Source organism: Ranitomeya variabilis, chromosome 4, assembly GCF_051348905.1.
Source record: "Ranitomeya variabilis isolate aRanVar5 chromosome 4, aRanVar5.hap1, whole genome shotgun sequence".
Lineage (NCBI taxonomy): Eukaryota > Metazoa > Chordata > Amphibia > Anura > Dendrobatidae > Ranitomeya > Ranitomeya variabilis.
This window is the reverse complement of record NC_135235.1, coordinates 547,493,253-547,505,294: the sequence shown is the minus strand read 5'-3', so window position 1 is coordinate 547,505,294 and position 12,042 is coordinate 547,493,253.

The window sequence follows — 12,042 nt, the reverse complement described above, 5'->3', positions numbered from 1 at the left end:
TTGGGTCCCCTAGCTTCAAAACAACAGCCGAAAAAATGTTAAATGGAGCAGCTTGTCATGCCTTTCGATTTTTAAAGTCTAAAAGCACTAGGAATCTGAAAATGGTGCTGTGCTCCGCTATCTTTGTCAAAGCCATTGACTTTGAATATGTGTCCTGTAACTCCATTTATCTTCTGGCTGTGGACTTGTAGCTAGCAGAGAACAGAAGTGAGGTTTATGCGTTTTTTATACGGTTTTTCATGCATTTTTGTAAGTCCATAGAGATAAATAAAAATATATTATTATTAAAAAAAAAATAAAAAAAAAAAGAATTGTGATGTCATTTCCTTGTTCAACCTCTTCAGCCAGATACCCTCACTAATATTAAAAGAAAACACACACATACACACTCACCAGCCTATGTAGGAGCATTAACATAATTAACCTACATGCTGTAACAAAAAAGCTACTGTCAGAAATATGCGTGAAAAGCAATAGCTGTTTATTTTTCAAAAAATACAAAAAAAATTGCCTGGGCTCCTGAATAATTTTAATAACCAGCAGAGGGAAAGCTGGCGGCTAAGAGCAGATGTTAATATTCTGGGAAGGAGCCAGTAGCCAAAGGTTCCCAGGCTATTAATAACAGCTCACAGCTGTTTGCTTAGCTTTTACTGGCAAGTTTACAGGGGAACCCTAGAAAACAAATTGACATAGGGTCCCCCGATAAAATTGAACCAGCAAAGGCTTGGCAGACAGCTGTGGGCTGATATTAATAGCCTGGGAAAGGGACATGGATATTGGCATACACCCAGGCTAAAAACATCAGCTCTTAGCCGCCCCCAAAATGGCGCATCTTATAGATGCACCAATTCTGGCACTTAGTCTCACTCTTCCCACTTGCCCTATAGCGGTGGCAAGTGGGGTTCATATTTGTGGGATTGATGTCATGTCACCTTTGTATTGTCAGGTGACATCAAGCCCACGGCTTAGTAATGGAGAGGCGTCTATAAGACACCTATCCATTATTAATCCTATAGCTGCATGGTAAATAAAGACATGGCCAGAATAAAGTCCTTTGTTTGAAATAATCACACTGGCTTCTTTATTGAATCTAAATTAATCATGCTTACTGAACACCAAATCCCCGACGCCTTTATTTCCTGCAACAAAAATAAAATAATAAACCAACATATAATACTATCCTGTCCGATGTAGTCCATTTAATACTGAGTGTCCCACGGCGATCTCACTTGTAGAACAGTCACATCGGAAGATGTGACCGCTCTACCTGGCCTCTGGCAATACACTGACCGGAGTTAATCGCTCCTGCAGTGTAGCACTAAGCTGCCATGAGAATTCATGGGAGTTCATCAGCTCTGGTGCTCTCTCTAACGGCACTACCGCTGTGTGAAAACTTTCCCACGAAGCGGTGCCGTAAGTGAGAGCAGCGGAGCTGATCAGCTGATGAACTATGGTACACTCTCTCACGACGGCTCAGTGATACACTGCTCGAGCGATCACCTCCTGCTCGTGTATCGCCGGCGGCCGGGTGACATCGACAATGGACACTCGGTATTAAATTGACTACGGTAGAAAGGTCAGTATATGTTGGTTTATTATTTTTGATTGTTTGCAGGAGACATGGGCATTGGGGATTATATGTTCTGTGAGTATGTATTGTGTATTTGAATATGCAATGTTTTGATTTTTTTTTACAATTGAACACAGGCGCCGGATGAAGAGACTATTCTCCCATCATCGGCTTATGCTGTCTCTGTTATATGCGACAATACATAGCCAGATGGGAGTAGTAGTCCCATCAGACGATGCCTGAGTACACATGTCGCATGGGTACACACATACAGACAGACACACAGACACACGCCCATATTCTCCACCCACAGACACATGCACATATTCTCTTCCCACACACAGAGTCACATGCACATATTCTCTGCCCATACACAGAGACACACATATTCTCTGCCCACACACTCTTCCTCCTTCTGACATCATTTCCCTTTGACAAATCTCTGCATTTTGGGCAGCAAATCTGCAAGTCTTTTTACACCTGCGTTTTTGCTGCAGATTTGATTGACTCAATCGAAGTCAAGAAGTCAAAAACGCTGCAGAAACACAAAAAAGAATTGACATGCTGCAGAAAATAAAGTGCTGCAAATACAGAAGGAAATTTACGGATCATGTGCACAACACTTCAGGATTGTCACTGCATTTCATTGCTTTAGTATTCCATTGCGTTTTTGGAACATTTCCGTGTGTAAAAAAAAATCGCAAAAACACATCAAAGTGCATCATGTGCACATAGCCTAAGATAGTTTTCATGAAAAAAGTTAAAATTCATCTACAGCTTTTTAGTAGAGGCCTGAATGTTTTGTTGCAAAATGACCAATAGTTGAAACTATTTACAATTCCTTCCACCTTGAATAGAGCCCTAGTTCCAGATGCTGAAAATCATACAGAAAGCATAATAGTGCCTCCAACATGCTTCACTGTGGGTATGGTGTTCTTATGGTGATGCTAGTTTAACCTTTGCGCTAAACATACTTTTTGGAGTGATGGCCAAAAAGTTGGTCTCATCAGACCATAACATGTTTTCCCACATGCTTTTGACGGACTTGATGTAGGTTTTGGCAAAATATAGCCAGGCATGGATGTATTTCTTCATAAGAAAATGCTTCTGTCCTGCTACTCTACCCTACAGGCCAGACTACACTGTGTGCACAATTATTAGGCAAGTGAATATTTTGACCATCATTTTATCCAGATTTTCAAACTCCAACCTGCATAAACTTGAATGTGTATTGGATGAAACAGATCAGGAGATGTGTAATGAGGGAGGATATGGCCATCTTTTTAGCAAGGTTTGCAAAATTATTAGGCAGCTTGTTTTCCTCAGGATATGAGCCCCAAAAATATTTAATTGACTCTGAAAAGTCAAACATTGCTAAGCTTTACAGAGGGATGGCACACTCTTGAAATTGCTTAGCTATTGAGATGTAATCACAGAGCCAGCAAAAGTTTTGTTGGTTGCAAATAGTCAACAGGATTGAAAAAAACGTGTTTAGAAAAAAATTGATGCATATTAACAGCAAAAGATTTGAGAAGAATCAAATGTGAAGCGACCAGGATGCCATTATCCTCCAATTCTGTCATATTACTAAACGGCAACCTACTTGGAGAACCCAGAAGTACAATGTGCTCAGTACTCTGAGATATGGCCAAGGTAAAGAAGACTGGAACCCGACTACTAGTGAGCAAGACACAGAAGTAGAAATGTAAAGATTGGGTCATGAAATATCTGAAGACATACTTTTCAAAGGTTTCATAGACTGATGACATGAGAGTGACTTTTGATAGACCAGATTGATGGGTCTATGGCTGGATCAGCAATGGGCACAGTGCTTCACTTCAACTTAGATGACAGCAAGGTGGAGGTGGGGTACTGCTATGTGTTGGTATTATAAAAGATTAGCTAGTTGGACCTTTACTAGTTAAAAATAGACTCAAAATCCAATCCCAAGCCTGCTTCCAGTTTTAGAAGACACTTTCTTTAATTAGTGGTACAGAAATAACTGTATCTGGCAAGAAAACCAAGATTTTTATGCTCCATCGCATGTGTGGCACCCCAGGAGCTCGGGTACCACAGTAGTGCTGCCTGTTGTGAATTCTGTTCTCGAGCTCCCTCCTGTGGTTATGAATGGTACTTCGGCGAGTTCTGTTCATGGACTCCCTCTGGTGGCTGTGAGTGGAGCTGCTGGTTCTGAGATTCCTTCTCCAGCTGATCTCGTTCAGGTCTTGGCTGGCTGCTCTATTTAACTCCACTCAGATCGTTACTTGATGCCAGCTGTCAATGTCCTAGTACTGGTTCAGTTCACTTGGATCTTTCAGATGACCTGTCTACTTCAGCAAAAGCTAAGTCCTTGCTAGCTTATTTGTTACCACTGTGTTTTTGTCCAGCTTGCTATAATGAAATTATCTTGTTAGCTGGAAGCTCTGGGATGCAGAGTGGCACCACCGTGCCGTGAGTCGGTGCGGTGGTTTTCTTTTGCACACTCTGCGTGGTTTTTTGTTAGTTTTTTATGCTGACCGCAAAGATACCTTTTCTATCCTCAGTCTGTTTAGTCAAGTCTGGCCTCCTATGCTGAAACCTATTTCATTCCTGTGTTTGTAACTTCCATCTTAACTCACAGTCAATATATGTGGGGGCTGCCTATTTCTTTGGGGAATTTCTCTGAGGCAAGGTAGGCTGTATTTTCTATCTTTAGGGGTAGTTAGCTCTTAGGCTGTGAAGAGGCGTCTAGGCAGAGTCAGGAACGCTCCACGGCTATTTCTAGTTGTTGTGATAGGATTAGGGGTTGCGGTCAGCAGAGCTCCCACTTCCCAGAGCTTGTCCTGTATCGCTAGTTTGCTCATCTGGTCATTTCTAGTGTTCCTAACCACCAGCCCAATATAACAGTACAGCTGGCCCACAAAGTGTTAATGCATCTCAATAGAGGGATAAGAGAAGTTCTGAGACCATTTTTTTTTCTCTGCAGTGTGTTTTGTATTTCTTTTCCCCTTAACCTCTGGGTGGTTCAGGACACAGGTGTAGAGATGGACTTGGAGTTTGCCAGGCGCTGTGGTTTTTTTCTTGGAGCCCTTGCAGTATCCTATTCCATTGAGAGGAATTGATGCTACACCTTTGGCCAAGAATAAGCCTCAGTACTGGACTCAATTGACCATGTGCATGGCTCCTGCACTTCAGGAGGATATTCGCTTTTTGGTGTTGCATAATCTGCATGATGTGGTCGTTTTGGGTTTGCCATGGCTACAGGTCCATAATCCTGTATTGGATTGGAAATTAATGTCTGTATCCAGTTGGGGTTGTCAAGGGGTACATGGGGATGTCCCATTGTTGTCTATTTCGTCCTCCCATCCTTCTGAAGTCCCTGAGTTCTTGTCAGATTACCGGGATGTATTTGATGAGCCCAAATCCAGTGCCCTACCTCCTCATAGGGATTGCGATTGTGCTATTAATTTGATTCCTGGTAGTAAGTTTCCGAAGGGCCGACTGTTCAATTTATCTGTGCCAGAACACGCTGCAATGCGGAGTTATATAAAGGAGTCCTTGGAGAAAGGGCATATTCGCACGTCGTCGTCACCGTTGGGAGCAGGGTTCTTTTTTGTGGTCAAGAAGGATGGTTCTCTGAGACCTTGTAAATAGTGTTGAGCATTCCGATACCGCAAGTATCGGGTATCGGCCGATACTTGCGGGTATCGGAATTCCGATACCGAGATCCGATACTTTTGTGGTATCGGGTATCGGTATCGAAACAACATTAATGTGTAAAATAAAGAATTAAAATAAAAAATATTGCTATACTCACCTCTCCGACGCAGCCTGGACCTCACCGAGGGAACCGGCAGCGTTCTTTGCTTAAAATGCGCGCGTTTACTTCCTTCCGTGACGTCACGGCTTGTGATTGGTCGCGTGCCGCCCATGTGGCCGCGACGCGACCAATCACAGCAAGCCGTGACGTAATTTTCAGGTCCTCAATGCCTAATTCTAGGCATTCAGGATTTTAAAATTACGTTCCGGCTTGTGATTGGTCGCGTCGCGGTCACATGGGCGACGCGACCAATCACAAGCCGTGACGTCACGGGAGGCAGGAAACGCGCGCATTTTAAAATTACATCACGGCTTGTGATTGGTTGCGTGCCGCCCATGTGACCGCGACGCGACCAATCACAGCAAGCCGTGACGTAATTTCAGGTCCTGAATGCAGAATTAGGCATTCAGGACCTGAAATTACGTCACGGCTTGCTGTGATTGGTCGTGTCGCGGCCACATGGGCGGCACGCGACCAATCACAAGCCGTGACGTCACGGAAGGAAGTAAACACGCGCATTTTAAGCAAAGAACGCTGCCGGTTCCCTCGTGAGGTCCAGGCTGCGTCGGAGAGGTGAGTATAGCAATATTTTTTATTTTAATTCTTTATTTTACACATTAATATGGATCCCAGGGCCTGAAGGAGAGTTTCCTCTCCTTCCGACCCTGGGAACCATCAGGGATACCGTCCAATACTTGAGTCCCATTGACTTGTATTGGTATCGGGTATCGGTATCGGATTAGATCCGATACTTTGCCGGTATCGGCCGATACTTTCCGATACCGATACTTTCAAGTATCGGACGGTATCGCTCAACACTACTTGTAAAGATTACCGCCTTCTTAATAAAATCACCGTCAAATTTCAGTACCCATTGCCGCTACTGTCTGATTTGTTTGCTCGGATTAAGGGAGCTAGCTGGTTCACCAAGATAGATCTTCGAGGGGCGTATAATCTTGTGCGTATTAAATGGGGCGACGAATGGAAAACAGCATTTAATACGCCCGAGGGCCATTTTGAGTACTTGGTGATGCCATTCGGGCTTTCTAATGCTCCATCTGTGTTTCAGTCCTTTATGCATGACATCTTCCGAAAGTACCTGGATAGATTCATGATTGTATATTTGGATGATATTTTGGTCTTTTCGGACGATTGGGAGTCTCATGTGAAGCAGGTCAGAATGGTGTTCCAGGTCCTTCGTGCTCATTCCTTGTTTGTGAAGGGGTCTAAATGTCTCTTTGGAGTTCAGAAGGTTTCATTTTTGGGCTTCATTTTTTCCCCTTCTACTATCGAGATGGACCCTGTTAAAGTTCAGGCCATTTATGATTGGACTCAGCCTACTTCTGTGAAGAGCCTTCAGAAATTTATGGGCTTTGCTAATTTTTACCGTCGCTTCATTGCTAATTTTTCTAGTGTTGTTAAACCATTGACTGATTTAACCAAGAAAGGTGCTGATGTGGTCAATTGGTCCTCTGCAGCCGTTGAGGCTTTTCAGGAGCTGAAGCGTCGTTTTTCTTCTGCCCCTGTGTTGTGTCAGCCAGATGTTTCGCTCCCGTTTCAGGTCGAGGTGGATGCTTCTGAGATTGGAGCAGGGGCTGTTTTGTCTCAAAGAGGTTCTGATGGCTCTGTAATGAAACCATGTGCTTTCTTTTCTAGAAAGTTTTCGCCTGCTGAGCGCAATTATGATGTGGGTAATCGAGAGTTGTTGGCTATGAAGTGGGCGTTTGAGGAGTGGCGACATTGGCTTGAAGGAGCCAAACATCGGTGGTGGTCTTGACGGATCACAAGAATCTGACTTAACTCGAGTCTGCCAAGCGTTTGAATCCTAGACAGGCTCGATGGTCGCTGTTTTTCTCCCGCTTCAATTTTGTGGTTTCGTACCTTCCAGGTTCTAAGAATGTGAAGGCTGATGCCCTTTCTAGGAGTTTTGTGCCTGATTCTCCGGGAGTTCCTGAGTCGGCTGGTATTCTCAATGAGGGGGTAATTTTGTCTGCCATCTCCCCTGATTTGCGGCGGGTGCTGCAGGAGTTTCAGGCTGATAGACCTGACCGCTGTCCAGCGGAGAAGCTGTTTGTCCCTGATAGATGGACTAGTAGAGTTATCTCTGAGGTTCATTGTTCGGTGTTGGCTGGTCATCCTGGAATCTTTGGCACCAGAGATTTGGTGGCTAGATCCTTTTGGTGGCCTTCCTTGTCACGAGATGTGTGTTCTTTTGTGCAGTCCTGTGGGACTTGTGCTCGGGCTAAGCCCTGCTGTTCTCGTGCCAGTGGGTTGCTTTTGCCCTTGCCGGTCCCGAAAAGGCCCTGGACGCATATTTCCATGGATTTTATTTCAGATCTCCCTGTCTCTCAGAGGATGTTAGTTATCTGGGTGGTTTGTGATCGCTTCTCTAAGATGGTCCATTTGGTACCTTTGCCTAAATTGCCTTCCTCCTCTGATTTGGTTCCATTGTTTTTCCAGCATGTGGTTCGTTTACATGGCATTCCGGAGAACATCGTGTCGGACAGAGGTTCCCAGTTTGTTTCAAGATTTTGGCGGTCCTTTTGTGCTAAGATGGGCATTGATTTGTCTTTTTCTTCAGCTTTCCATCCTCAGACAAATGGCCAAACCGAACGAACCAATCAGACTTTGGAAACATATCTGAGATGCTTTGTTTCTGCTGATCAGGATGATTGGGTGTCCTTCTTGCCTTTGGCTGAGTTCGCCCTTAATAATCGGGCCAGCTCGGCTACTTTGGTTTCGCCTTTTTTCTGTAATTCTGGTTTCCACCCTCGTTTTTCTTCAGGGCAGGTTGAGCCTTCGGACTGTCCTGGTGTGGATTCTGTGGTGGACAGGTTGCAGCAAATTTGGACTCACGTAGTGGACAATTTGACTTTGTCCCAGGAGAAGGCTCAACGTTTCGCTAACCGCCGTCGCTGTGTTGGTCCCCGACTTCGTGTTGGGGATTTGGTTTGGTTGTCATCTCGTTTTGTTCCTATGAAGGTTTCGTCTCCTAAGTTTAAGCCTCGTTTCATTGGTCCTTATAAGATTTCTGAAATTATTAATCCTGAGTCATTTCGTTTGGACCTTCCAGCTTCTTTTGCCATCCATAATGTGTTCCATAGGTCGTTGTTGCGGAGATATGTGGCTCCTATGGTTCCCTCCGTTGATCCTCCTGCCCCAGTGTTGGTTGAGGGGGAGTTGGAGTATGTGGTGGAGAAGATTTTGGATTCTCGTATTTCGAGACGGAAACTTCAGTATCTAGTCAAGTGGAAAGGTTATGGTCAGGAGGATAATTCCTGGGTGGTTGCCTCTGATGTTCATGCTGCCGATCTTGTTCGTGCCTTTCATTTGGCTCGCCCAGAGCGGCCTGGGGGCTCTGGTGAGGGTTCGGTGACCCCTCCTCAAGGGGGGGGTACTGTTGTGAATTCTGTTCTCGAGCTCCCTCCTGTGGTTATGAATGGTACTTCGGCGAGTTCTGTTCATGGACTTCCTCTGGTGGCTGTGAGTGGAGCTGCTGGTTCTGAGATTCCTTCTCCAGCTGATCTCGTTCAGGTCTTGGCTGGCTGCTCTATTTAACTCCACTCAGATCGTTACTTGATGCCAGCTGTCAATGTCCTAGTACTGGTTCAGTTCACTTGGATCTTTCAGATGACCTGTCTACTTCAGCAAAAGCTAAGTCCTTGCTAGCTTATTTGTTACCACTGTGTTTTTGTCCAGCTTGCTATAATGAAATTATCTTGTTAGCTGGAAGCTCTGGGATGCAGAGTGGCACCACCGCGCCGTGAGTAGGTGCGGTGGTTTTCTTTTGCACACTATGCGTGGTTTTTTGTTAGTTTTTTATGCTGACCGCAAAGATACCTTTTCTATCCTCAGTCTGTTTAGTCAAGTCTGGCCTCCTATGCTGAAACCTATTTCATTCCTGTGTTTGTAACTTCCATCTTAACTCACAGTCAATATATGTGGGGGCTGCCTATTTCTTTGGGGAATTTCTCTGAGGCAAGGTAGGCTGTATTTTCTATCTTTAGGGGTAGTTAGCTCTTAGGCTGTGAAGAGGCATCTAGGCAGAGTCAGGAGTGCTCCACGGCTATTTCTAGTTGTTGTGATAGGATTAGGGGTTGCGGTCAGCAGAGCTCCCACTTCCCAGAGCTTGTCCTGTATCGCTAGTTTGCTCATCTGTTCATTTCTAGTGTTCCTAACCACCAGCCCAACATAACAGCTGCCTTCCTCTTGGGGAGGGTAGTGCTATGCCTGGAAACAAGAGGGATCTCTTTGGCTGGTAATTCTAACACACAACACCTTCTGAATCCAGGCCAGGAGGGGGAGCTCAAAACCCGGTTTTAGGGCAGCTTCCCTGAATAAAGATCCTGGTCTGGAGGAGGAGTCAGACAGTCAGAGAGACAGTGGGCAGGGACAGTTGGTCCAGAGAGACCAGTGAGTGCAGTTTAGTCTGGAGCAGACTTTGAAGGGAAAGGAGCAGAGGAGAGAATAGGGCTCAAGGAGGCTGCGAGTGGGCCTCCGAGGAGCCAGAGCGCAGAGACCGGGAACCAGGAGCCAGAGGCTGTGGGGAGCTGCAAGTGTAGCGCCCCCACTGTTGCAGGGCTGAGGGGTACCCGATACTGGGCCTCTGAGTCTCTGCGCTGGGATTGTCACGGTGGCTAGACCCGGTCCGTGACCCTGCTGAGGGGTGCCCAATAATAGGTGTGGAAGGGGGTGGTAGTGCGGTGGAGTGCCGGTCGCTGTAAATAACGAGGACACCAGGTTGCAGTCTCTTTACCTCTTTACTGGAGGCTTCAGGACACTCAGTCTGGAATACGGTTAACCGGGCTGCGCAAGTCCGGCCGGTCTGATGGCACCTCCTGAGTTCCCTTTGCAGGTGGAAATCTGTGCCTACCTTCTAGCGCTTGTGTGTTGTGGTCCTCCCCTGCTGTGCTTACGGGATAGTCCCCACAACTGTTGTGTCTGTTTCTGAAGTTCCCTCACAACTCGATTCTGATGTTCTTCTTCGTCCCCCAGATTATATGGCTAGGACGCACCCGTATGACGGGTAGGCTCGGAGTTCTTCCGGGACCCTAGAGTCGCCCCTCTCCAAATGTTGCCCCCTATGTCTTCGTAGGTGATTTGTGTGAGACAGCCCGCCTATAACTGACTGTCCTGCCGTAGGTTTGAAGTATTGCTTGGAGCCTAGTACTTCCTCGGCGTTCTGGCCACCGGCTGCGCGCCTCAGTAGGATGTTGCCTCGTCTTACAGCACGACTCCTACTGGTATTTCTCCTTGTTGCGTTGATCTCGTTTCTCACTCAGCACAATCAACCTCGCTTCTTATCCTTTCTTGGGGTACCGCCGCGATCAAGTGCAGGCGCGGTCCCGTAACGTTCTCTCTGTTCGCTAGGCCTCTGTCAGGATCCCACCCCTGACAGGGACCCCCCTGAGTCTTCCCCTGCAACACTCTCTGCCACAGGATGTTGCCTGGCTCCAACCCAGTCAGCTTTCTTCCTAACTTCCTCTCTAACCCCCAGTTTTACCAGATTGTGAGGAGTGGCCTAATACATAGCACCCTTAGCTCCCCCTGGAGGTCAGACTGTGAAGTGTATTGGTGTCTGTGATACCTGGTCAGGTGAACTCCTTCAGTGCCATCAGACGTAACATCACTCCCCTTAGCGGCAGAGCGATGTTACTGCAACGACCAGGACTCTGGGGCGCTGCACTCCCCCCGGTTAAATCCAGTACTCCTGGACTGGGAAGAAAACAACAATACATGTCAGCAAAAAGACATACAATTTTGAAATGCAATAACAATAAGTAAATTTGAACAGAGCTTCCCTTTATGGGAGGTGAGGACACTTGAACGTTACAAACATGGTTAAATACTTTAAATAACATACTATAAATAACTTTTCTGACCCAACCGGGTATTCTATTAAGTGCAAATTTTTGAACAATAATTATCGTTGCCTTTAAGGACGTACACGCTGAATCCACTAAAGACCTTCTTATAAAACACTATAAGGCTAATCAACTTTTATTTCATTTTCCATCCCTACATCTGCAGGACCGCCTGTCTATCTGCCCCAGGCCTACTGCCTCTCGTTCTGTTGCAGGACCGCCCCTTTCCGCCCGGGCCTACTGCCTTTCTGCTACTATACACAGTATAGAACATATCATCCATCTCTCAGTTCAGGATCACCGAGCCATCTCTGTGTGGCTCCTAGGAGGACTCACCGACTAACCCCGTACAGGTTCACTTCCTGTCCTCATTCTCTAACACATTATTAAACATTCCTTACAATTAACTAGCTAACTACATATAACTGCTACATGTCAGCATTATTACTTCTTCTGTTAAAGTATCATCATTCTCTAAGTGCTATCAATGAACATCCCCTTTAAGAAGGGACCAAGTCTCTATGAGGTAGTGCAACTTCTCAAGCTGCGAGTTCGTATACAGCAAGGGCTCCGGTGCTGTCTCCAGGAACAGTTTCTTCGCAAAGAGTCCCTTCTTTTGTAAAACCAGTAGAGGGCACCTTTAAGAAGGTGCAAACTATTTACAGGGAGTTTGTAATCATGCAGTGTTCATGATCCAGCAGTTTGTTCAACAATGATAAAACAGGAAACAAAAGCAAAAGCAGAGGAAGGGATCCAGGGTAAACAAAGGGATCCCTTTAAGAGTTACCCTGATCGGGTTGTAGCAGCAA